Here is a 27,970-nt window from a genome sequence, read left to right as displayed (position 1 = left end):
CGCACACGCACACGCACACAATTGTAATAATAATTTTAAAATCTACTATTAAAGGTATATATATTATTTATATACGTAAAATTATAATTGATTTACAAATAAAATAATCATTAGTATATATAATTATTCTGTTCTCACAATTAGTTAAAAAATTTCTCGAACTGATAAAGACTCAGTGTTAATCGAAACGTATATTAATGTATTTTATGTAGGTATATTTTCTTATGAGACAATCAGTATTAATTAACTATTCTAATCCTGTTTTGCTTGTTTTTTATTATTTTTTTTATTCTTGCTGTGCAAGTTTATTCTTCTTTTTCTAAATAAATTTATTCTTTTATAGTAATTAAACTTTGTACAAAGATAAATTTACAATTAAATAAATAATAAATGAGGAAACAGTAAATATACAAATTAGGTGCGATACTTGGTGCGCGATAATAAGTTGACACAAATCACACACAATTAAAAATTACAAATATAATTAAACCATATTATGTTTCGGCTCACTATTCGAGCCATCTTTAGCAAGGCGATTACAAGTTGTATACATCTGGATATATCCTACATATACAATAAATTGTTGGGCGGAAAATTTTTTGTGAAGAGATATTGTAAATAATATAAACTGTTTATTGCACCAATATATATAATATAATGGACATGGTTTTCACTCAGAGTCAATAGTTGTTATCAACATTAAAAATCACACAAAAAAATGAATTCCTGTGTAACGTATATTTTTATTCTTAAATGCTATTTGCTTTCATTTAAGTATAAAATGTTCTCTTTAATTACAAATGTTCACTGGCATCAATAATAGATCAATTTATGCGAAGTATATTTTATTCTTAAAATTGTATTCTTTTTTGTATATGCATAATATCATTATATGATTCTAATATGCTAATTGCATTATTTGAAAACTATTTATTTTTAGATTAAGAATTACAAATTCGAAAATTCATCGGTAGGTGACAACAGTGTTTATAAGGGTCCCTCAGTAATAATAGCAATATTAAGATCTTGGAAATGGGGAATGATGACTGACGATGAGGTTTTGTGAGTGAAAGTGTTGCATTCATGGATCATGGTCTCCAAATGTAATTCAAACTTTAAAGATGGGTGAAATATTTAGCTTGTCCTAATGTTTCTGTCAGTTGTACTGAAAATGGGGATGTGAACAGACGGCCGACTTTGTCACAGCAACACGATGGAGAGGCAGTTGTCTATGCACGCGGACGAATCTTTCGCGGCTTCTGCTATCCATATAAGTAAATGAGCAATGAATTCACCGCAATGGATCTGCCTGATGTGTATGGGAGCAGCCAGCGTTCTCTGTCGCTGCAACAGGGTTGACAGTCTGTTTGCATCCTTATTTGTAATATAGCTAACAAAGGTATTCCTAAAGTCGTCTGTATTACGAAATCATATTATTCATGCAAACTACGTATTTGTGAATTACTATTTTGTAAGTACAGATTGCAAAATTTTCGTATCACGTAAATGTTGTCACGACTTAACAGCTTGAGACGCCATATTACACAAAGAAATAGTAAAAAATATATCAATTTCGAAATTTTTGATCGTTCCCGTCATAATCCTGGAAAAGAATTTTTGAATCTGTAAAAAAGAAGAAAAGTAATTGTTATAAAATTACAATTTAGTCGATAATACAGACAGCTTAGAATCCCCTTAATAAAAAATTATTTATTTTTGGCGCTATTTTAAGCATAAAGTATTCTTGGCTTAAGACATATTTTCACTTCTTTGAGAATTAATTTTTTAAATAAAATATATAAAATTAATAAATAAATTGTCAGTGTTTAGTCCGTATATATATAATAAATGTCGAGCATTTACAATTTATCGCAATATACAAAGAAAAGAGCCAATGATAATTAAATATAATCAGTTAAAAAGCAAACATTTTTAGCTCTGACGAGGTTTTCAATGTAAATAGTTGATAAAATTTTGAACTGTAAGAAAATTATATACAAACTTGCAAAATAAAGCTATTAATAACGCATAAATTAAGATTTAAAAAATTATTTCAAGATTTTTTTTAACTAGCTTGGGAAAATTTAGTTTTAACGAAGTTAAAGTTTTTAAAAGTAATTAAGAGTTTACTTAAAAAATTTTGAGGTAATTTAAAGTGTATAAAAGGTTAGGCCAAAATAACCTAAAATTTTTGAAGTTTTTCAAGAATGACTCAAATATAATCGGCACAGCGCGTTAGTTCCTTTCAGTTGTTCCCAAGTAAATTTTAAAATTATTTAAAAAAAAAAGTTTAAAGTGTTCAAATTTACTTTTATTTCTGAGATTTTCTCTATTATAATTTTAAGTACTGTAAAATAAATTTTTTAAGTTTTCTAAAGTAAATTTTTCCGTAGTCGTTTATTTCATACGTTTAATGCGCGATTTATGCACGTCCTGCTATTAATTGCTCTCGGTTACCTCATCATATAGGTATATAGGTAAAGAATATTTGATGTTACTTTAGAATATCTGTTAATTTAAAACAAATTTTGTTTGATAAATTGATCAATAGTTAAGAATTAATTAATAAATAAATAATTAATAAAATACAATTTTGTTTAAAAAGTACCTAGTTAGGCACATATTCCTCGCATATTGTAAAATTTCTTTGTAGTATGCAGATATTCAACTTGAGAGAGCTGTTTTACATTCAATGCTGTCTAGTAAACTCATTAATTTAAATTTTAAATTGATAAAAGATGTTTTTTCTAACATATTTAGAGGTCGAAAAAAGAGAAGAGAAAATAGGAACGGGGAAACCGAAGAAGGAGTGAAGAAAGGAAGCCTAAAAAGGGTGTAATAATTGTAATATAGGAAATAAGTATCAGAAATAAATCAGATAGGAATCCCATGTCATTTTGTTTGTTCAAGCCATGCTGCTGTTTTTTTATGTGAAGTGAAAAAATCATTTTTTATGTAAAAAAAACCATTTCTGAAACTAGTCTTTTATTATATAAAGATTTACTGTCAAGAATTTTAATATTTTCTTATTCAAAATCATGGTTGTGAATGATACGATGATTAGATATGACTAAGGGTAAACTCGTTTTTGTTAATGTCCGCCCGATAAGAAATTTTAGTTTGCAGTTTTTTCCAGTCGTTGCCAAATTTCCGTCTAACGTAATAAATTACGTACAATTTTTCTTAAGCTATGCTATCAATATGTACGAACGTAAAATACAAATATAATACATGCAGAAAAAAGATTGGCCAACACAGCTAAAATATAGCTGTGGCAACTAAAATGTGTCTTTATAATAGGGACAGCTAATGTCGTTGCTACCAAAGCTCAATTTATTATCTGCTAAAATTTAGGCGCTGTAGCAAAAAATATTCACTGCTAGAGTAAAATGATGTTCAGCTAAAGATGTTAAGCTAATTTCTTTTTTAAACAGAAACTAATAATATTTGCAAGGAGATTAAGGAATCTTAGCTGGCATTATACAAGGTGTCTCAAAATAATCGCCAAATATTTTATAGGCAGGTAGAGCGGACTAAACTGAATCGAAAAATTTTGTATCATTTTGCAAGTCTCTTCAATAGTTAACAAGATATTAATCCTTAAAGATAGCCGAATACGGGCGCCCGTCCGGCCTACTATTGCGAAAAGTATACGCCTACCGAGAGGATCGTAAGAGGATTGCAAGAGCCCCGCGCTGCGCACACCGCCACGAGCCACCATAGCTCGGACGGCGTGCTTGCCAAGCTATCTCCGTTCCCTACAGCCCGCGCCAAGCGATCGTTTAGAGAACTCACAAGAGGAATACCAGATGACGAGATCGAGGATTTTTATGCGCTTTTTACAGGCAGTTTGAGCGAAAAAAAAAACGATACATGTCCGGCCGTTTCAGCCATTGGTCCATAGTTCCGAAGAAACCGATTTTTTAAATAATTATTGTAGTCATTTGTAAAACGTACTGTATAAATGAAAATACCAGTATCTTTATAAATTTTATTTTAAAATTTAAAAGGTTTGAAGGTGGCTCAAAAATACAAATAAAATATAAATAATAGAGAGCATACGGCCACAACGATAGATGTTTAAACAAAAGTCATGTATTTAAAATTATTATATAAAAATGTAGATGTTTCGGTCAAGATTTGACCAGCATCAATACATCAAGATGACAAATAAAGAAATACAAAAAATTAATTAATTAAGCAATAATTGCTAGTCCAAAAGATAGTGCAATAATATCAAGATGACAAAAAAAGTTTGGAATCCGAAATATACTCTAATAAAATCAAAAAACAAAAATTAAAATACATATAATGTTCATGTAGAAATAAAATTTAAAATGTTTGAAGTTGGCTCAATAATACAAAATATAAATAATAGAGAGCATACAGCTACAACGATAGATGTTTAAACGAAAGTCATGTATATATTTAAAATTATTACATAAAAACGTTTATAATAATGAAACGTCTATCGTTGTGGCTGTATGCTCTCTATTATTAGCAGAGGTTTCCTGAGTGCTAGAACTATTTAAAGTTTGCTATTATGACCATGTACCATGTATGCTAGTCTTATCTAATTTTTCTGCATCCAGGGCACTTTCCCGCGGTGACGGCGGTAACGGATTGTATCAAAGACATTGAAGAAATATCTAAAATGTATTTGGTACACTCCATTAATCTGATTAAGTTCCTGGTCGCGATTCATGCTGTCATGTGACAGAAATTCAGATTTGCTTGTAATATCGGCGATGCTCCTGGAGTTCGACCTAGGGGAGAAAATGGACAAGCGACGAATGTACCAATCGGGGTAAACTAGTCTTTGGTACGGGGTCACTCCAAAGCAGCTACCGGTCGCGATGAGATCCACTGTGGAAAATATTTAAAAAACCAGTCGCGTAAACATTTGTTGGCTGGGGAAGTGCTAAATTTCTTGGAACAAAAGCCTAGTAGTTCCACAAGAGCCCTACTCAACACATTTAAATATAATATACAATATATGTCATACCTGTTGGTGCTATTATAAAAGAAAACGTACTGAAATGAGAGATGGAAACGTTACAGTTAAGAATACTGAATCGCAGCCTCTTTGTCAAATCAATTAAAACCTTTTGTTTCATACTTTGAGTATCTCTCTCTCCTCTTCATCGATTAATATATATTACTTACAACTATTCATTTGGGATCCAAAAAAAGTTTTAATTATTGTCAAAATTGGACATATTCTAGATACTAGATGATTCGAGAAAGCGAATAAAACCAATCCTACATGGTACACAATACATGATCGTAATAGCAAACTTTGAACAGCTGTAGCACTCGAGGGACTCATTTTACAAAGTTGTGCATAGGTAACTTTTTAATCCTTTTTTTATGCTCTACAATCCTAGCTAGGTCTCAATGCTGTTCAGCCGGAGCTCAAATTGGGCATAGTTTTTTCATGAAATTACATATTAATATTATAGATAATAATTAAACACTCATTTGTGAAATATTTATTGTTATTATCATCGTCTCGTTTATTATTTATAATTCTTCTTTTGATTAACATTAATCGATTTATCAATAATAATAGAAAACTAATCATTTTTTGTAGACATACATTGTATACAGGATGATATAAATCATAAAAACAAAAAAAAAACATAAATATTTATTGCATTGTAAACATTTTATGAATGAATTTTAGAATAAATTTTATTTTAGAATAAAAAATATGGTACTCATCAAAATTGATTCCTGAAAAAAGCTATTTCTATAATGTCAATCAAATCTGTTTTCCGCCAAATATTAGAAAAAGTTATTATGTCTATAATAAAAATTTATTCGTAAGATGTTCACAATGCAGTAAATATTTATATTTTTCTCGTTTTTATAATTTATATCATCCTGTACGTTTACAATGTACGTCTACAAAACGCGATTAATTTTCTATTCTTATTAATAAATTAATTAATGTTAATAAATAGAAGATTACAATCATATGACTTACTTGTTCCTAATCATAATTTCCCATTTCCCATTTTATCATAAACCGTAATAGTTTTTATTACAATCTTATTTATGCGTTCATGTAAATAACAACAATGATGACAATAACGATGATAATAATAAATATTCCATAAACGTGTGTTTAATTATCTATAATATTAATATATAATTTCATGAAATTTTATTACAATCAAAAAGTAAATTAAACTAATAACATTAAATAAAATTTATAAAAATACTAATATTTTCATTTGTACAGTACATTTTTCAAATTATTAGAATAATTATTTAAGAAATCGATTTCTTTGAAACTATAGACCAATAGCTGAAACGGCCGAACATGTATCGTTTTTTTTTCGCTGCCTGTAAAAAAAAACAGCCTGTAAAAAGCGCATAAAAATCCCCGACCCCGTCACTTGGTGTTCCCATTCAGTTTAATCCGCTCTATCTGTCTATGAAATATTTGGCGATTTTTTTGGGACATCCTGTATATGCTTCGCTGCTAGTGCTAAGTGATTTGAACTATTCCAGCTATCAAATTTGATACAGAAGTCCTTTCTTATTAGCATTTAAAAATATATTGATACACGGAAAAAATGTTATTAGGTTGTTCGGAAAGTAATTTCGTTTTTTCTTATGAAAATGAAAGACGATTTTCAATCAGACGCGTTTCAAATGATCATGAACGGTCGAATTCGATAAATTTAATCTCTCAGCGATCTAACGAGTTGTTATTCGCCGGTTTGCATCAATTAATGCCTTTATTGTGTCTTCATCAGCTTTAACTGGCCTTCCAGAACGTGGTGCATCTTCAACATCAAAATTGCCGGATCGAAATTTTGCAAACCAGTTTTGGCACTGGCGTTCTGTCAATACATCTTCTCCATACACATCGGATAATTTTTTTCTTGCTTGAACAGCATTTTTACCTTTTCGATAGTAAAAAAGTAAAATATGCCGAAAACGCTGCTTTTCACTTTCATATTTGATACACCAACCAAAAACTACTGCGTAGAATCAATCGAACTTTTTTCACAAGCAAGCCTTGCTATATCAGCTGTAAAAATATATAATGATTATGCGGCTTAAGTGTGAAGTTGGCTGTGAAAAAATACAATAATCTCTTCTTCTCTGTTGGGAAAAAACGAAATTACTTTCCGAACAACCTAATACTCGTATATTAACAGCATTTGCCAACAGCAATCTATTTAAAAGTCTTATTTATTCAATAACAGTAACATAAGTTAATGAAATAACATTTTTTTAAAACAAGAAAATTATGGTGTTTGTTAATACCGTAAATTAGTATAAATTAACAAGATTATTCTCAATGCTGTTAATTTAACATTAGTTTTCTTCTCTGTAGTATTGAAAATCTACAATTCACGTGTATATAATATTAGGTTAAGTAAAAAGTCATCGCGTTTTTTTAAAAGATATCTATCAGTAAAAACCGCAATTACTTTCTTACCAACAATATAAATATATCTTAATAGAGTAAAGTTTCAGCTTTAAAAATCTCTTTTTTAAATTATACGATACGACAATTTTTAATGGAGTTATGAGCAATTAAAGTCAAAATAATTCTTTTATTTAATCCGCGATAACTCAGTAATCAAAAGTCGTAGGAATATTAAAAAAAAACGATTTTGTAGGGAAAGTATCAAGCTTTCACGATAGGTAATCGAAAATTTTCTCAAATTCGTTTTGGACACGTTACAAATCCACAAAGTGAGAAGAAAATTTTTCGTCTTTTTCAGCTCGTAGTTTTTGGTATGTAAAAATTATCAAACTCATATAAACTTAAAAAATGTGATAAGCTTTTAAAAGTAGAGATTTCAAGCTTTAAAACCCTTTTTTTAAATTTGAATTTCATTCATTATTGACGAAGATATTGTATATACAACTTTGAGCTAAAAAATACGCGATGACTTTTTACTTAACCTACGACTATAACATTTCAATATATTTCTAAACATTGCTAATAATTATTATTACCAGATTTCATTAAAAGATAAAGCATGCAGAGGTGGGCAAAGTACTCAAACAATTGTATTTAAATACAAAATAAATACTAAAAAAATTGTATTTAAATATAAAATACTAAAAAAGTTGTATTTAAATATTATACAAAATGCGAAAATGTATTTAAATATGTATTTTAAATACATGTATTTCAAATACTGCCCACTCCTGAAGTGTGCTTATTTAATAAGATAAAAAACAAGAGAGATTTTATTAATACATATAAGCAGTCCAATTCAATCTCCATTCATTCTTTATCTTATTAAATCAAACATATTTCAGATCTGAATAAAAAATAAAAAAATTATAACAAAACATATTATCAATTCATTTTATATATTGTAAGAAAAATATAACATACATAAAAAGGCTTATATTATATATATACATATTATATATATATTAGCTTATATTAAAGGATCCATAATACACACAAAATAAACTTTTGACGCATTAAATCAAAGTAAACCAAGTTGCACGTAATGTACTTGTTAATAGTAATTTCGTATTACAATTAATAATATACTTGTAATATAACACATGTGTTATATTATAATTGATCGTATTAGAGAATAAATCGGGAAATCGGGAATAGACTACGGTAGATGCAATGAGCACGCCACACAATGTCACCAAAACGATATTATGCACAGGCAGCGCAGGCAACCGGCAGCATCCTAGAAACAATTGCGAATGGAATGCTCAGTTACGCAGTTAAGATAATGAGGAATAGCTGCCACTTAGCTACTCGTGTTAAGTACGTTTTTAATTTTAACTAATAAAGTTGGATGTTAGCAGCAAATGTATTTTATCTTCAATAGCCAATTTTTAGCAATAATAGCGAAGTTTAAACTAGCAACTGGTACTTAGCTGATATTACTAAGTCCTTTTTTTGCGTGTGATATTACTATTATGTTATATAATATTACAAAAATTTGTATATTTACATAAAAATTATAAAATACAATAAATATACTATTGTTGTTGTAATTTTGTATTACTGTAATTTTCTAATATAAATAAGATAATTCGAGGGAAGATGCCACAAGAGAAAAGATGCCACTTTATTTATAATTTTCTTATAGAACGTGCGTTGGCCATACTGACTGTGCAAAAGCGTGTGGTAAACAATTGCGCCATTATCAGCAGAGATGAATATGTTCGTGCCAATGTCGATTGGAAAAGATTATACAAAATACAAAAAGGTAGGTCGTGAAACATGCTCTTTACAATATTTGGTATGCTAATACAATAAATAAGATCTATACTTAGATGCTTACTGTAAAACCGAAATGATATATGGTTTTAATTAGTGTTTTCTGGTGATCATGTGAATGATATAAATTATAATTTGTAATATTCTATTGTAATATTAATTGTAATATTATATGCATAAAAGTTGTAATTAAATATTACTCTTACACACACTTAGGGATAAGATGACAGTAAATACAAAACAATTTTTTCTGGTTAAAATCGTCATTAAAACGAATTTTATGAATTAAAACTTTAAATACTTGGTATAATTTGAAATATTTAGGGTAATGAAATGCTATTTAAACGGATAAAAGTATGTCCAACTTACTCCCAAAATTACTCTCTTTCATATTTCCTCAATTTATGTTTTATCATACCGTTATGTGTTTTTATAGTTTAAATTCCTGATTATGAACTGCAAGTAAGTAAAATATGTAAGTTTACATTGCATTATATTATTTAATTGTTTGTGACATCTTCTCTCATAGGAGATGGCATTTTATCCATACATATAAGAGAAAAATGCCATTTTTACAAGATATGACATATCAGTTTTTTCCACAATAATACGGAATATTAAACGTTATATTCGTAAATTTTTTTGTAAATAAAAAAGATCTCTAGAATATAATTAATATTATTTTGTAAGTTAATTCAATAGCATTAAGAAGTTATTCAAAAATAAGTGGCGTCTTAATAAGGCTTAAGTGTGGCGTCTTTCCCCCAATCACATTATATAATTACACACAGTTGGAGAAAAAAGATAATTTTTTTAAAAACGCACAATTATAAATCGTATAACTTATTGAAGATCAACCAATTCCTCCCCCCCCCTCACCTAAAATTTTCTTCTTTCCTCCCACCACTCCAAAAAATAATATAAAAAAGAACGGCTCGAAGGAACAGCTCAGTATCAGGCTGCTTCTCTCCCTGATGAAGTGGACTGCAAGGTTTACGAAATGTTGGCATTCCAAGAATGGATCTGGACATGGAGAAAACCCGCGAAACGCATAACTTTTAAATCGTATAACTTTTACATATACCTACCTGTTTATGTAACTATACTCGTATATATTTTCTAAAAGTGTATTCGATGAAGACGCAATACTCAACGCAAGATGCATATTGTCATCAATATAAATAGAAATTGTAGGAGCTTTATATTTGGACTTGATTTACCTGGACGCGATTTACATGTACTATATCGACGATGATTCATCTGATGCTACAAATATTTTGAAGAATTTTTTGATTGATCAATTAGTAAAATTTTTTCTTCTGATTGGTCAATCAAAAGCTTCCAAAGTATTTGTAGCGTCAAGTGGACCGCATCTATTAGGAGGATCAGACTGTTCTCCGTGGTATAATCGTAATGATTGATTGATTGTATGCAGACTCTACTGTTATTTGACAACACATATCATACAGCTATTCGGCGCAGAGCGATATGTAGCATGGGAAAATAGAAACTGCTGCATTATAACGGACCGTAAAGCGCGCGTCAGCAATAATCAAACGTCAAATATAATGTTTGTCTTCCGATATTGCTCATTAGGATGAGAGCAAGCTGCAAGCTAAAGAGCACACGGTCCAATTTCATATCGGCTTATTTTGCATGATACTTATACAAAGTAATGAAATACCTAAAGCTTTGTCTTTCTCGTATACGTTATTTTGGTTTTTTTTTTAATTAATTTATTAGCCTTATACTGCATAAACAATTTGAACAAAGCTTTCCAATTAACTGTTACATGAAATTTTTTTTTATATATATATGTTGAATTAAATTTAATATTTTATATTTGAATCACCCAAGTATAGAACCCAAAGTTCTTTCATTTATTTTCTTAAATAATCCATTTATTTAATATTATATTGTCATATTTTAATGTGTACTTATACAGTTTTTCAATATACATATATATGGTCTTGCCAATATTGCAAATTTTGTTTGTAAACAAAATCATCAGTTTGAAACAAAAAGACTTAGTTAACGCGTATTACTGAATAATCTGAAACTTGCTTTATTATTTCAAATAAAAAGTACGCATTGAAAATTTGCATCAGGTGATTATTAATACAAATTTCGGATGCGATTGTCAACTTTATTTGTTTTAATATATTATTACGGGATAAAACGTAGCAATTAAGTGAGTGCAATGATATGACCGTATAATAATTATGAATTGTAGTCACTTTATGCAGCTTGTTCGTGTATAACATAATTAGGATATAACCGCAAAAAGCAGGCAAAAACGGTACATTCATTGATTAATGATGATTGTTCGATCGCGTTATATTTATTTACAGATCATCAAGAAGACAATACGTCATCATGTTGTGATTTAATGGTACGTCTGTAGTATATAACGCTATGTCCCTCTTCAAATATGTTATTTCATTCGGCGATATCACTCATCATTAATATTCATGCAATCCTAAACTATGTTCGATAAATGACAATGTTATAACATAATGAATCTTAATTCAATTTTATGAATTTACGTGCAGTCAATTCTTTTTATTGAAGTCTAGACACATGAATTAACGATAATAACAAGATTTCTATTCTGTGAACTGTCTACATATACTCGTATTTTAGTTTTCTTACATTCAGCTATTTTTATATATAATATGTCTTACAATTTATTGTATTATAATCCGTTTATTGTCAATTTGCAATATAATAGGTTTTTTTACATATGGTATTATTTATAATGCTGATTGTTTAGTTCAGACTAGAAGTCCTGTATCGGAGTTTGACATGAGCGATTTTTTTCAAAATCCTTATGAAAGATATGTATACACTTTCATATACATATTATATCCCATTTTAACTTATACTGTTTTATTTTTAACTTTAATTAAATTTATAGAATAAGATTGTATAAATAAAAGAGACATAATACAAGAAGAAATTATATTTATTTTTATCTTTTGACAGCTCGCGATCAGACTCTGTTATAGGATTTTTAGTTTGGATCAAAAACCCTCTAATCACAGAATCGTGGAATAACATCAAAGTTAGATCGGCGATGACATTTTTCAGCGAAAATTTATGACTGTGGTAGTGTATGCAGTCTTATTATATATTTAGAATGATACGACTGTGATAGTGTACCCAGTCATATGTATGTATCGTATTATACAATATTTATTATTAAGCTTACTGAAAAGTGGCGGCGCATCAATCGAAATTAACATTATTCCGTAATCCTGATTAGAGGATCTATGTGTACATTAATAATAAGTCAAGACGTTTACATTATTTTTATACGAGAATAAATTTATGTACGGAAAGGACAATGTTTTGCTAAAGTGTTTAAAAATTTAGCCACAAGGTCTGTTTTTTATTCTTACACTAGACTGCATTAGAATTCTCTTTCTCACTTTCGTCAAATATTAAATATACACATATACATATACTTTAAGTTTCAAAAGTGCACACTAGTTTAGCCACAAAAAAACAAATCCATAAATAAATTTGAAAATAATTGTGTTGCACCATCAAAATAATTATGTAGGACGTTAAAATTGGTTGATAGAATGTCAAAACTTTTTGCAATATTGATCATCATGTTTGAAATTCCTACGTATACCTATAATTATTTTGATGGTCCAACAAAATTATTTTTAGATCTGTAAAAATTTCCTGTGTAAATTTCCTAACTAAATCTGAAAACACTTTAATAAAATTGTTTTTCCTGTGTATACACACGACCATCTATTGGATTTCATAGATATGTTATCCTTTTGATTTAATAACAGTAAGTTAAACAAAATCGTTATGAGTAAAAAAGTGCTAAATACAGTCAAGTATATGTAGGGTAGGATGGGGTATTATGAGCACGTTAAGAAAAAATTTTGGTATATCTAGCATACTGAAGAATAAAAAAATCTTATGTATACCATTTGATAGATCTGTTGATGTTTTATGTATTTTATTGTTGAAATTGATTATTTTAATGCAGATAATGGCGGGTGCTCTTATTGTCCATCCAATGCTCATATTACTCTCTGGGTAAGATAATATGAGCGTCCTTAGGGATAATATAAACACAGGAAATTTTTTGTAAGAAATTATGAAGAAATAAAAGATTGATATATACATATATATGAAACATTTTATTAGAACAAATGTCAATCAAATATTTGATTAATGTAACAAAAATAATGTCGCTTTTACAAATATTTATAGTAAGTTATATTATCAAATAGTAACAATTTGATAATACTTATTACATATTTGTAGAAGTAATTATTTTTATTATTTATTTCGTTACTTATTTCACCATACACTTAGTAGCTATTACCAAACTCCGAGGGATCAATCACTACTTAAACAGACGTATAGTGATTGCTAATTATCGCAATACATCACATTTTATTGTTAGCATTGCTATTGTATTATTATTAATATTATTTTCCTATGTATTGCGCACAATATTGCCAAGTATTGTTAATGTTTTGCTATGTACCGCTATTTATTGCTAGCATATTATTAGCGTATTGCAAGTACTGCTACTGCTAACATTGCTTGTTTTATTATTGTACTGCCGCAATATATTTTCAAAGAAATGTACACTGATTGCCATAATAATTGATCCCTCTCCAGACTCTTTTTTCAGTGTAATGTAAGGAATAACATGTTCATAATAAATGATTATGCATACTTATTCGAAAAACTTCCGTGTCTAGTAAATCAATAATGATCTCAGGATTTTGTGAAAATAGAATGGCTCTATATTGTTTACAAATATTAACACTCAGAACAAAATATCTTATCGTAGATTGGGGATCTTATGAAGATAGGGGAAAAAGCGTAAGAAATAGCGTACTTGCTCATTTGATATGATAAAAATATTCAAAGTACATAAATTTCAATTACATACATTTAAACTTCGCAGCATATTGGAATCTGTCTTCGCGAAGACAGACGTCTCTTTTTACAACAGTTGGCACTAGTATCAATCGTAGCAGAAATATAAAAGGTACTCATATATTTATTTCATTTCAATTGCTATTTCAAGTAATAACTTTCAATTCTGCTCGTAATATCCTGCATCCGATCCTATATTTCTATGTAAATTTCCAAGATTAATTCAGTTTGAAGACCTTTAAGAACATTTAAAACTCAACATAAAAATATTGTTAGGCATTAAGATTGTACCCGCTGGGTTATTATAAGCTGTCTTTACCGGTAGCTAGTGTTTAGTTCTCGCACTCTAAATTTTTGGGAGTGAAATTTTATTTCCAAAGAGTGATAGTTGCGCCAGTCCAACAGAAATGAAATTTTCATTCTTAGAGAGTAAAGAATCACTCCAAATGGGAGTCAATTTTTAATCTATGTGGAGAGTAAATAATTTCACTCTCCGAAGAGACTGAAATTTCACTCTGATAAATGTTAAGTTTAGCCTCCCTATATCTAATCTAAAAATTATTAGATTTTTTTAACGTGTTTTTGCACAAAATGAATGAATATACATAGCAGAAAAAAGCATCGCTCTGTCCTGCGAAGCAAAATATTAATCATTAAAGTTGACTTTTTAGGTTAGGTTGAGAAATTAATTCCTGAAGGAGTGAAGTAAAGTTCACTCCTTATCAGACTGATGCAACTATCACTTTTTTTGGAGTGAAATTTCACTCCTAAAAATTTAGAGTGTGCGCTCTTCCGTGAGCGCTGCCTCCGAGTGATAGCAATCGCGCTTGAGCGATGCGATGGATTGTGGTCCCTTTGCGCAATCAACAGAAACGTATGTACGTGCGACTCTGCTTATGCAGCTAACCGTTTTTGTAAGATCAGATTAAATTTGTACGAAAACGATATATTTCTCGTAGTCAAAGATATGTACTTCAATCCCTAAACCTATCGTGAAAGAGATACATCTCAAGGAAGCCACAAGGCAAATGCAAGTAAAATAGCGTATATATACGCAAAAAGGAACAATTTCTTTACTACGAAGATCTAATTCCGATTATATTAGTAATTCTCTGATTTATTACTGCTGATTTGATTTATTCATATAGTGATCTAGTTTAACTTATTATATTGTTAATTTACGTGCCATCATTTAGACTTTGAGATTAAAAGTAAACATATGGCATTAATTAATATTTTTTACAAAAACAGAAAAATGATTGGTATTTATAATTGATTCTTATATTTAAGATCGTCTTAAGATATCATAAGTACAGTCTTAAGATATCATAAGTAATGGTCGTATTAGCATCTTAAAATATTACTTAAGATAATCTTAAAATAAAAACGAACTATAAATATCCCAATGACAGTCAAACAAATATTTCTACTTATTTTATATGTACAATTTAGATACATTAAACGATAACAATATCATGAACGAATCGTTTTTGCGAGAAAAACTTTGTTTTCAATTTTTTATAACAACAAAATTCCGTCGCACAATCCTCGCAAAGTGTTAACGCCGTGAGCAATAAATACGAGGGTTGAAAGCGGAAAAGCAACGACTCGAATCGAGTTGGATGGATATAAAAAGAAATTACTAGCCTCTCAGACGCACTTGGACCTCCAAACGGCACTGGCACTCATGCTCCCTTTCTCTCTTCCTTAGTTTCCATCTTGCTTTCTTTCTTGCGCGATATCCACTCGCCATTTCTGTTACCTATTCTCTCTTTTATACCGGGTTTATCTTCTATACTTCTTCCTTCTTTTCCCGAGACTACACCGGCTATTTCTCGATTCCGCCGCTCCACACTCGTAACCTGAATTATAGATGTCCTTCACAGTCTGTCGCAACTTACTATACTGCCTTCGTTTCCAGTTCAGCAAAGATAGCATGCTTGAGCCATTATTTGCATATATGATATGCGAATGGAATGAATACTATCACAAATTTGATTCTTTGCTACAATTTGACATATTTACCTATATATTCATATAAATATAATTTTTATTGAGAGTGGTGTTAAGTTATAAATAAGTATAATATATCCTACACAGAAAAAATTTCGCTGATATATTTAAAACTTTTTTAGCTAAGTACAAATCTAAAAATAACTTTGTTGGACCATCAAAATATACCGTTGGAAAATTCAATACAAATTTAGCACATTTCATATGTCCCAAACGATCTATCCACATTTTTGTGTTAATTTAACACAAAAAACAACCTTTACAAGATGAATATATTAGAAAGTAACACAAATATTATATTTAAAAAATTAACACAAAAATGTTACACTGATACAAGCTTACTTTGTAAGCAAGCTGTGGAAGCATATTTTTTCAGTAAAATAACATTTATATTTCATCTTATGATTCCTGCACATAGAACGCGGCAACGTTTGCGCGGAAGTTAACGCAGTAGCCAATCATTTTTTCGCTTTTATGAAAAAGCAATAAATTGATTGGCTATCGCGTTAATTTCCGTTACACGGTAAGCGTTGCCACGTTCTATGTGCAAGAGCTATAAGAATTTATGTTTTAAAATACATTATTTTTACATTATTTGTTTATACACGATTTGTTGTGAAAGGACATATAAGAGTTAAATTTAATAGCTTTATAACATAAAAATTAAATACATAATAATCTCTATAAATTACAATATTAGTTTCTAATCTAGAATAAATAAATGTTGTGTTTACACAAGAGCGTTCCTATCTCGAATGTGTTAACATTTTTGTGAATTTTTATATGACTTTTGTACATCTGAAGAAGGCCTAATACAAAGGCCGAAATATATTTAATGTCTTAATATTTATTTATTTTAGATTAAGAACTAATATTTTAATTTATAGAGATTATCATGTATTTAATTTTAACGTTATAAAGTTATTAAATCTAATTCTTACATGCCCTTTCACAATAAACATTATCGTGATTAACTAACAAGAATTCTTTGTATTTTTCGATTTTTATTGTTTGTTACTTAGTCATAAATTGTGTTATTTTTACACTAAGAAAGATTGAATCAATTTTATACAAAATATTTAAATAATATAGTCATATTATATTAAATTAACATTCAAACATGTGAAAAATTTGACACAAAATTTTAAGAAGGATGAGTGAACGTTTCTAATACAAATACAAAATGTTTTCTACTGTGTAATTTTGTAGAACGTTCAAGTTAATGATTAAAATGTCATAACTTTTTGAAGGATGCTCATTATGTTTGAATTGCTCATTGTGTCATACTTTGATAATTTAATAAAATTATTTTTAAATCTAATTAAAATTTTAGATGCTGTAAAATTGTTCCTCATCAATATATATATATATATATCGTTTGAATATTTCATCTTATTCATTTTGCAATATCATTCAGAGCAATTATGGAAACATTCTTGAAACAAAAGACTAGAATTACCTATGAAATAACATAGTCGAAAACAGCGGTGTAATAATAGATATTATAAAATTATCAAGAGATATTATAAATGCATTAGAAAACATTTCAATTTTACACGTATACATATAATAATGTAATAATGTAATAATATACACGTTGATAGCTAAGTTGGGATGTAACGCGTTACTTATCATCCGTTACAATTACTTTTTTTTTTAGATAGGAACGGTACAAACATAATATCGTTACTTTGTACATACTATACATGTTTATGGAACGTGCATTAAACGATGAGTTTCAAAAAAAAAGTGTTATGTTTGACTATGTTGCGATTATCCACAACCATCATAATGATTATGGTAGATTTTATGTTGAATTGGTCAATTAGTGACTAAGACAATTGGATACTATTCTAAAAAGAGATCAAAATTCAATAAAAAAGTAATAACAATATAGCACTGTTTGGGTATAATGATAATGATAACAAATCAGTAACGAACAATGATAACGAGTTACTTTTATAAAATAACTTTTTCAACCCTGGTTAATAGTAATAGCAGAATAAATAATGAACAAATCGTATCTATAAAATATGTTATATGTATATATAGAGAGAACAGCATTACGTAAGTATATATAGTAATAAGTCAGTAAATCTTGCAGAAGTTAGTGCAATATAATAACAAATTGTTAAAAAGGCGTTTAAAGACTCACGAGTATTTACTAAAGATAAAGCAGTTTATCTAAACTTCCGTTTGCTGTTGAGCAAAGCAAGATAAAATTCAGCAACAACAGTAGCAGGAATCTTTATGTGACTCCATTCACAATAATCCTGGTATACACTGGAGAATTGATTTAAATTAAACAGTAGGAGAAACGCAGAGTACGTGCATATCCGTTGCAATTAATCAAATTATTAAGCCTGGCCGGATTGCAACTGGCACGCGTTGTTGTTTCACGAATATTCGAGTCTAACGATAACGATATAAACACATAATAGGTCCTCCCATGGTGCATACATGCGAGCGCGTGTCCAAATTATTTCTCAGGATGCAAATTGATTCGCTAATATCTCTGCGCCGCTAGCATTGTATAATTATCCTTAGTAAATTATATAATATACTTTATTGTCGTTGACAAAATTATAATATTGTTGCACTGAATGTGGCAGAATAAATGTTGAATTTACTCTCCAAATTTCTTGGAGTAAAATCTCATTTTAATAGAGTGAAAATACGGCCATTTTTAGAAAACAGTGAAAATATTTCACTTCTTGGAAAAGGGTGACAATTTTCATTCTTTTTCAAGGAGTGATATATTTTCACTATTCTCTAAAAATGACCGTATTTTCACTCTCTTAGAGTGAGATTTCATGCCAAGAAAGAAGGATATTAAAAAAAGGCCGATTTTTATCCGCAAAGGTGTAAGTAAAAGGAATAGCGTTTTTTATAGATTTCGACCTCTTACGATAATATTATTAAAGAGTTCGTGGGGGAACATCTTGAAAAGTAAACAAGAATATTGAAATTTGTTTAAATATATCATGTTTATACTCAATTTTCAAAGTATTCCCTATCGATCCCGAACTTTTTATTAACGTTATCGTATTTAGGTTAAAATCTAAAAAAAAAAAACATTATTCCTTTTACTTACACCTTTGTGGGCAAAAATTGACCTCTTTTTAACATCCTTTTTTAGAGAGAACATTGATAGTAAAATGGTGCTGGGACAAACGGAGCGCACTAGAGATGACCGAAGGCATCTTAACAACATTATTAACTTTAACATTATGTCAACGAGAGTGCAGATAAACTGCAACATCTTCAATCAAGTATTATGCCGCGCACGAAGATGGGGCAGTAAACTTTATAAATTCAGCACGCAACTCTCTCGCGGCGCGTTGTCTGTTTTGCGCGTGCCGAAGTTGTATATCACGTTGAATATTTCGGGCAAATTGATATTTATAGTGCCCACGTGCGTTAGTTCCGAATTGAATTTGCGCATAAATGCTGAAAATTTCTCGGTTCCGCCTGTTTCCAATTTCGCGTAAGCGCAGCTGTATGTACAACGCATTCGCATACGTTATTTTATTCTGCCGAGCCTAAACATACTTCGCATTCATACATATTGGAAAATTATGCTGTATCGGAATGCATACAATGTATGTATTGGCAGAAGAATTATTTTAATTAGAATGATGCGTCAATAACAATAATATATCAGTAATTATATTCATCGATATTGCATTACTGATAGAAGTAAACAAGGAAACGAGTAATAGATTTTGAAGTGTTTACGTAATCCACAAAGAAAGAATGGTTTTGTCCAAGTATCTAAATATTTAGCTAGATACAAATTATAAAACAACTTTATTGGACTATCAAAATAATCAATTAATATAAAAATGCTCAAATTCTTTGCTATACTGTTAAAGTCGAATTAATCCCAATTTGACTTATTTTTAAACATTACTATAGATCGCCACTATTTTTACTAAATATATTATTAATTTAACTAAAATAATGAAGTTAAACGACTTCGTTTATGAAACCTATTAAATTTGACTTGAGGTTATTGTTTACTAATTGTAAATGCATATGTTAATATAAACACTTCAATTTGAAACTAACAATAAGTAATTCAACCATTGAAAATTGGAGTTAATTTGATACGATTATTTTTTTAAACATATTTTGTATTAAGAGAGTCTTTCGGTTTTTAGGGTTAAAAAATTTGATTTTGTTTTTTACTTTTTTTTAAAAGCTTATAGTCTTACGAATATCCCACTAAAACGTTTCTTGAAAAACGAAAATTATCCAAGTTATACCACATAAAATGACGTGGTGTTTGATCGATTCAAATAGCGCACGCCAATTGCTGACACTCACTATTATTTATATTCAACCTTTCGAGACTATTCTATAATATTTCTATCCAATGGAGCAGAGTTTCGTTCCTTTCTGAGCGTCACTTTCGTTTATAATCGAAAAAGAAACGGTACTTATACTAAAATGTTTCAAAACTTTAAACGCGTTTGTCTCGAAACTGTATTTTCGAACATGGCGATCACGCGATTCCAAACAAACTATTAGTTCGACCGAATTCTACTTTAAGGGTTATACTCAGAGAACATGTCATTATCTCTCGAATCAGAATTAATAATCTACATTAATTTTTTCTATTTTTTTAGAAGCATAAATAAGAGGAAAAAATGAGCAAAATTAGAAAAATTTCTTGAAATTATCGCCATTTTGAAAATATGCATACGATTAATTAATCTGGCTTGGACGAGAATTACAAGTCCACTCATTAAGAAATCACTTTATTTTTGCTTTCAGACCAACAATACCACTATATTATGATCGCCGTTTGACCGTGTTCGCAGAACAGGCCTAATTTCTTTGGCCTAAATACTTTGTAAATAATAAACATTACAAAAATATATTTTTTTACATGTCCATTGTATGCACTTTCTAGACCTGTGTGTGCTTTTTAAATACACTTACATCTTTATTCATTAAAAAAATTCTCAAAGAATACGCTTAAAATCGGCTCTTCAGCAGAACCCCCTTAATGTTTAAAAAATATTATTACAAAACGTATTTAATACGTTTTATACAAAAATAATACACTTTGACACTTGGAGGTTAAAAATAACAAAATGTTATTTAAATTATGAATTGATTTAAAATTGATCTTCTAGTATTTAACAATGCAAAATATCAAAACTTTTTGCAACATTATTATCATACTTGAACCTCCTACATAATTATTTTTTATTCAAAATTATTTTTAGATCTGTATTATATCTAGTTACATTTTTAAATACTTTAACAAGACTGTTCTTTCCTTTATAATTTGTAATAATAAAGAACAAAATACTTGAAGATTTAGGTTTTATTTAAGTATTTGAATTATTTGGAAGAGTTTTTAAATTTTAACATATTTCTCAATTATATTAAAACGACACATCTTATAATACGTCTCACTTCATACACACGACAGCTTGGCAAGGTTTAGTTTCACTTGCTAGCAGATGGGACTTGTTAATAGGTATTTAGGATAAAGAATGAACTTGTGGAACAGACGAGTAATAGATGAAGAGGAACGAGGGTGACAGTGAGCCGTTCACGATGCGTCTTCGCGCATTTGCGAAATTGCCAGTAGCAGAAGCTTTCGAGGATACGACGTGTCTGTACCCTGACGTCGTGCGCGTCCTACGAGTTGCATCTGCAACAGATAGGAGACACTTTAGCCGATACCTTGCGCCAAGTCGCTGACGTCTCGGGGATCGATCCGTTCCTTTGGAAACGTTATTTGCGCTCGTGACGCAGAAATGCGACGAAAATAGAAATCTGCACCTGATATCGACGCCAGGAGAAATGAGATATCGAAGCACTATTAATTGCATTATGAGATCTTTGTTTTACCATTTGCTTAAATAGATTGCTTCGGGAGAAATCTTCGAGAAGATTATTTCTATAATTTAACACTTCTAATTGTAACATTAAAAAATTACAAAATATCTTCTTAATATCTCACGTAAAATTAGATTTTGAAAAGTATATATAGAAATAGAACTATTTTCTTTTTTAAGTAACAGAGTAATTCACTTTACGAATAAGTTCACTGCAGTGCATATTCAGCAGATTTAGCACAAATTACTAATACCGTTGCGTCTTATGTTGAAGGTAATATAACAAAAGAGTTATAAAATGTCTTGCACACATATTATAAATAGATATCTTTCATGACGTCGATTGATTTATACGAGAGTACTTGTTACAAAATGTATACGCGTACATTTTATGATATGATCGATAAATATATAAAATAACTCGTGCATTGTTTACAAATTTCATGCTTCATAAAAGTTTGTACAGAACGCGATACAAAATATATTTTCAATATAAATTTTTCTTCAAATATTAGACACATTTCGTTAAATTTATCAGTTTGTATCTGTACAGATAAATTAAATCGGCTATTTATTATAAAAGATAAAATTTTCCAACAGTAAAAAAAATTCATTTTTAATATCGCGAACGCTTTTTATCATGTAAAAATGTTTCGTAGCATATATGTTTGACATAAATGTAATTTGATATAATATTGAAATATAAGAAAGAAAAATAATTAATTAAATAAAACTAAAAGTAAGAAAAGCCAGATATCAGAAGACACGGTAGTATCTTGCGTTATACTTATAGCTTCATTTTTCCTTTTCTTAAATAATTAAGTACTGATTCTATTATCGTAATCACATCATTATATCGTCATATTGTCAAATATCGTAAAAATTCCCATTAGTTACTGAAATTATTCATCGAGAACGACCGATAAATTATTCGAATGAACTTGAGAGAAACGGCCAAAAAGTCAGGTGTGGGCCTCGTATAAATTCATGGGAAACGTTCATATACGATTTCCAAACGTATGTTCAGGGTTTATCAGCAGTAACTTTGGTCTCTTCATATCTCGCCAATAATTTCTCTTCGAGTGCAAAACTGGCGTTGGTCCTTCTACCATCCCCCACGACCGTCCGGGCCGACGTTTCACCCCCTCGAGGAGATTCTTTACCACTCTTTCCCGCGGTACCGAGAGACGTACCGAGGACCTGAGAGAATTTATCCGACAGATAAAAATGTCCCTTGGAGTTTATATAGGGAGAGAGCGGGGAGATTTCAATAAAACCCTCGATTGTAAAATACAGATAGAGGGAGGCCGTCCGGACGTTACACGGGTCAGTGAAGCACAGTACGTTTCTCTCAGCTCGTTCACCTTCAATGACTGCATACCTCAAGAGAAAACTCTCTTTGCAATGATATCGATAGCAACGCAAAGCCTTATCTGCAAGTCTCGCACATCTGTGAATTGACTCTTCTCTTAATTATGTTTTAAATCATTATAAAAAATATCAAAAGTTATTTATAATCTCGTGAAAGCGAAGCAGTTTTAATTCTTTCCTTCTCTATATACTTTTAAATAATTCAATAATAGCAGCTCTTTTGAGCATTTTAACAATTTATTGCACACGTGCATATGTTAGAAACGTTATTTAAAGAGCGTATTTTCAATTCTGAAAATAAAAAGATAGTAGAGGTAAGATCGAGACCGATTATTACAGGTTTTTTATGATTCTTAAAAAAAAGTGCATTTTGAAACACTATATATCCTTGATAACCTATCCTATATAATTCCGTAAAAAAATATCACTGACACATCAACAGACTTTGATCATCAACGGCTTTATTTAATTTTAAATGGAGCAGCAAAAATGTGACAATTAGCTCTGTATTCGACGTTGATTGTCACACGTTCTAGAACTAGCACTGACATATTTTTACAGATAAAATATACAAAAAATGTAGTTTTAATTTTAATGTCAGTTCTATATTTCAGAAAATATAATAATACCTATAATTATAATATTAATACAAGTAAACTAGTTACTTTAATTATGAAACACGTAATTTGTTTTCGTATTGTAATTTCTATACAAAAAATTGAAAAAATAAATAAATATGCATATATAAGAAATATTATATTTGTAAATACATTCTCTAAAAACATCGATTTAAAAAGATTAAAATAAATGTCATCTAATCTCGATTTATTTGGTCTGTCTATTCCATCACGTGATCGTTCTTAGTAAGAGATTGTATTCACAAATCTTTTTACAATCATGATTAACTGACTGTAAAAATTATATCTAAGATATAACTATCTTTTATAAATATAGCGAAATCGCGATTGATAATGACAAAAACTAATCAAAAAAGAGATAGAAAAAATTTATTTACCAACTTCAATTTCTTAAAAGTATAATATTTCATAAGTATAATATTACATTATGCTTTTGGTGCAAATCATTTTACGTAACAATTTAATATTATATGAGCACACAAAACATATGATCTACATAAAAATAAGAAAATGCTCTGCCATATATTAAGTTATTAGCTTTTTGACAATCATTTCTTTATGATAATCGATTCTAGTTTTCCTTATAAATGTAAAATATAGGTCCATTGAATAATTATTGTTCTTCTTAAAATACATAATAGTATTAATAGTAAAAGTCGTAATATGTAATTTGATGAAGAACAAAGTTTAATTCAGTTTTTTGTGTTATCTATTCGCTTTATGCGTTTACTTTAAAGATCTATTTTCTAAATAATAAAAACGTTATAAATAGCTAACATATTATTCTAGCTTACTTAAAAGTAATAAAAAAATTTTGCGTTTAGAATCTAAAGATCAATTATGTAACCTTTTCTCTAAAGCGAAAAAGTGAACATTTTTATGTAAATATATGCCCAATATACACATACATACATATAAAAAAATTTCACTTTTCATTTTTGTTTCTGTCTCAGGACAAAATTTACATAATTAACTCTCAAGATTAAAAATTATTCCAATAAAAAATAGAAGTGGTCTGATAGCCTGATGAAAAGGTAATTTAAAAATTATGACAAATATTTTAATCTTTTTATATGAGTACTTTAAGTTTAAGTATTCAAAATGATTTACGTAAAATTATTATACCTATTTATTTAATTACAAAATTAAGTAATCTTTGCATTGCAATGAAATTTTGCATAAATTATGAATATCTAAAATACTTATACAAAAAAAAATTGAGATTTTTACCTCATAATTGTTTAAAATAATCACTTTTTAATACTAAATAAACTATGAAACTGTGTTATTATAATAAGAACATAATGTTATTCACAGAACTTTAATATGCACGTAATTTATTTAAAATATAAATATTAACACATTTCAAATTTCAATTTACTTTGCAAAAAATGTATGGGCGATACATCTTCGAGAGCGGTTATAAACTCACTGCACGATTTAACATAAATCTAGCGTTTCTCTACTTTCCAGTAATCGTGACCTACCATACTTGCAGCATGATGATTATAACCGATCAAATAACTCGTTCGAGTTGTAAAAGTTGTGCGCACGGACGCACGTAAAATTGAAAAATATGTGGAAATATGAAATTGTAAATTATAAAATTAAATGTCCGATTTTGCGGATTAAAAACAAAATGGATACCTCATATTCCTATTTCCTCCGTTTAGCTTCAAAGTTGATTATTCGCGATTAAAATATACATTCGCGGTCTAGTCTCATCGTACGCACACAGGCGTGACTCTCGTATACGCGCGGGTGCACACACGTGCCCACATACGCTGTACATATACGCGCGGAAGGCGGCCGAGCGCGAAGCGGGTAATTAGCGCGGTGCGTCCCCGTGCAGTCTCACGCGGGATTAATTACGTAAGCTCGGACGCACGAGTGTGTTTAACTGTTGCACGTATATACGTACAAGTGCGTATCACGCTAGCGCACATGCTCTCGCTCACGAGTGTCGCGAGTGTCGCGGTGAACACCCTCGTACGTACGTGATGGTCTATTCGCAGCGAGGTCTAACCCCGCGAGACCGACGTACAAGTGTAGATCCGCACACGTCGCACCACTGCGGTTGTGGAAACGCACACGCGTTTTCCTAAGGCGCGCTTCCCGCCGCGGTACATCCGTACAGTATCCATACCAGCGGTGGCTGCGCGTCGCGTCGTGTCGCTGGACCAACACTTTGCGGCGCGATTTATAGAGCATTAAACCAACTGAGCCACTTCCGGTCCGGTCGACTCTTTTGCGCGAGGGTATACGCGATCAGGGTGCGTGTGCGAGCATACGCCGTGAGAAATTCAATCCGGACACAGCCATGTTTCTCCGGAGAGAGTATCCCATCCGCGTTGTTCGTCTACTGATAAACACATCAACCGTAATGTGACGTCGCTCGATGCTCATCGATTCGGACGTTTTCCGTGAACGAATCGATACAAGCCAGTTGCAGCCATGTAAGTGGAGAAGCTTCGAAAGAAAGCTGTAAAAGCAACGAATGTACTACTAATAAATTTTACAAATCGCACAAGATTTATTTTGTGTATATTTCCGTCAAAATTATTCAAACGTAAAATAAAATAGATTATTATTAACGTCGCGCAATTGATTTATTTAATAATGTCATTGTACAAATAATTAATGCTATGTATTTGCCGTTGTTAATTAATTATTTAAACAATCAAAATATATGTAGCATTTGCACAATTATTCTCTGGGGTAACTTTACTTTTTAAATAGATATCACATTTTCGAGTTTACATATGAGGCAGCATTATGATCGGTCGATTTATCCTCGAATTTGTAGTTTACTTCGGCGGAGCACAGACATATCCTTTATATATCCGCCGCAATCACGAAGGATTTCCAGTTATGATAGCTCTGAACGTGCGCAGGAGCGTTATCAATAGAAACTCTCTCTCTCTCTCTCTCTCTCTCTCTCTCTCTCTCTCTCTCTCTCTCTCTCTCTCTCTCTCTCCCTCTCGTTCTGTATCAATTTCGATATCTACTCGAAATTCACAGACGTCGTGAGTAAGAGAGAAAGCAAGAGAAAGAGAGAGAGAGAGAGAGAGAGAGAGAGAGAGAGAGAGAGAGAGAGAGTAAGAGAGTACAATCGATGGTCTCGATCGTCTGCGATCTTCGGAAGCTCCGGCTGAGCTCACGCTGTATTTCTTCTGGACGACTTGAGGATTTGGCGCTCTTATTCATCTAGCAATCCCAATCGGCTCGCATTGGCCAGATACGTAAGGCACGGTACGTTTTTACGATAGCCAGAAAGGTTTGGAGTCCTTTATACTTATTCGACGATCCTTATCGATTTTATCCCCCTCCTTTTTACGGCACATTCATCCTTTACGACGTATCAGTAACGCTGATCATTATGTCGACTTTGCGGTAGATTAGAATTTTATGTATGTCGAAGATATGCTTACGCGCACATGAATGTGTGTGGGAAAAATCGATCATTACATGAGGAAAGTCGCCAATGGACTTTTATAACAGAGAGAAAGAGAGAGAGAAAGAGAGGGAGGGGGGGGGGGAAGATTGGATTACTTCATAATAAGAATCTCGAGGATATTTCTCAAATATTCCGTATGTAATACGCCCATGAATAAACTTCAAGTATCACTGCATTCTCACTTTGCTGCACAATTTATGATAATTATTGTTAGAGCAGTCAACCGTTATTTGTAATATCTCAAAACTCGCTTAAAAGAGGATTTAAATACTTGAAGTAAGTTGTTATCTCCTACAATATAATACGCGTAAATCGTCCTGGCATCCTAAGAAGGGGATTTCAGTTTCTTAGATATAAAACTATCAGAAAATACAATGACAGTTATCGTACCGTTGGCAGAAATTTCGACGTTCGTTCTGATGTTGAGAACGGAAGCCATGTTAATCTTTTCGGCCAACTGAAGAACGCCTGGAGAACTTGTCCC

The 27,970-nt window shown here is 30.5% G+C and overlaps 1 long non-coding RNA gene across 1 annotated transcript; it reads left to right on the top strand.

Moving 5' to 3' along the window:
* Positions 1-9,264: 9,264 nt before the first annotated feature.
* LOC108755180 lies at positions 9,265-26,189 on the top strand. Its single transcript, XR_001939748.1, has 3 exons — positions 9,265-9,335; positions 15,052-15,057; positions 26,179-26,189. It is a non-coding gene; the product is annotated as an uncharacterized LOC108755180 (long non-coding RNA).
* The last annotated feature ends 1,781 nt before the right edge of the window (positions 26,190-27,970 follow it).

The sequence above is a fragment of the Trachymyrmex septentrionalis genome, unplaced genomic scaffold (assembly GCF_001594115.1).
Source record: "Trachymyrmex septentrionalis isolate Tsep2-gDNA-1 unplaced genomic scaffold, Tsep1.0 scaffold122, whole genome shotgun sequence".
Lineage (NCBI taxonomy): Eukaryota > Metazoa > Arthropoda > Insecta > Hymenoptera > Formicidae > Trachymyrmex > Trachymyrmex septentrionalis.
Note: the sequence above shows the minus strand (reverse complement) of the source record. Positions and strands in the feature narration are given on the sequence as shown.